Genomic DNA, 1406 nt, shown 5'->3' with positions numbered 1-1406 from the left:
CCCCCCCTTCTGCCTGCAGCCTTCCTGTCACCTGTACCCCTCCCACCCAATCCCCATAGTCTCTTCTTCTTCCTACTCCCGTGCCCCACAGGCTAGGGACAGAAATTTACACACACATCAGTATAAGTGATTGGGAACTTGCTCAGATCTGTAACACAACAGAAGTTCAGTACACATAAACTGCTTTCAAAATGGCCAGAACTGGATTAAGATAAACTTGGATGGATCTAGTATCAGACTTAATTGATTTAGATTAATCAATTAAGTTTATTTAATTTATTGAATTATTTATTGAACTTCTGTTCCTGATCCCCTCCAGATTAAAATGATCTGCTCCACCCCGCCCCCCCCAGCTGCATTTCCAGATTCAAAAGTGAATGTCTGTTCACTTGCTTATCGGTTCAATCTACGCAGCTTCAACTAGGGTCGGATTAATACATAAGCCATCTAGGTACGTGCCTAGGGCCCTACATTAAAAATTATTGTAACTATTAAGTGAAAAGGGGGCCTATGAGTTTGTATGACTAGGGCCCACTAAAGGGTCAGTTTGGCCTTGGCTTCATCTAACCTGTGAAGATTGAATTGATTCAGCCACAGGGTTTTTGACTGTACTTAGCCACAGTCTCTGCCTCTTCCCACCAAGCCAGCCCCCCCCCCAGACTCCTTACTGTCAGATGCTTATTAGGCTCTGTTCCCTCCTGGAGCACAGCATGTGGAAACACAGCCCTTACCAAGGCATGCAACAGTGGTGGCGCTGCTGTTTGGCCATGCAGGGCATGGAGTTTCCATGTGCTCCATGCCTGGAGGGGAACCCAGCCTGAGCTACAGCTGAGCTGCACCTGACAGTAATGTTGGGGAAGGGGGCATGGGGGCAGAAGCTGCAGAGGGCAAGCAGAGCAGGTGGCAGGTCGCTGCTCTGGGTCTGACCCTGACCCAGGCTCAAAGTCAGTCAGAGCTCCAGCAGCCACCTTGCACCTTCTGCCTCCCCCTCCCCTGCTTCATACACAAATCTAAGATGAGGGACTTTTTTTCTTCTAGATGATTTGGGGGTGTGGGGAGGAACCTCATCTTAGTATGAGCAAAAATGGTATATCATTTTTACTTAACCATTTCAGGAGTGTGCAAGAAACCTCAGGCAGCACTTGGCAACCATGTCTTTCACTATTCCATTTTTTTTGGTGGCAGCTTCAAATTACCCAAGATCAAAAATTTTCAAAGTCCATGCTGCTGAATTTTGCAGCCTATCTAACCTAGTCTGGTTGAAATGCACCACTTTCTGTATCTACCCAGCCCACAAGGGAGTGATGACAGGTGTAGGCACTAGGCAATTATTTTAGCTACAGGGCCACTTTAGGAATTTGGATGAGCTGGGGCAGGGGAGAGGGAGGGAGGGAGGGGAAGGCTGA

Source organism: Gavialis gangeticus, unplaced genomic scaffold (assembly GCF_001723915.1).
Source record: "Gavialis gangeticus isolate Ggan-Ray unplaced genomic scaffold, GavGan_comp1, whole genome shotgun sequence".
In the NCBI taxonomy this organism is placed as follows: domain Eukaryota; kingdom Metazoa; phylum Chordata; order Crocodylia; family Gavialidae; genus Gavialis; species Gavialis gangeticus.
This window is presented reverse-complemented; position numbering follows the sequence as displayed.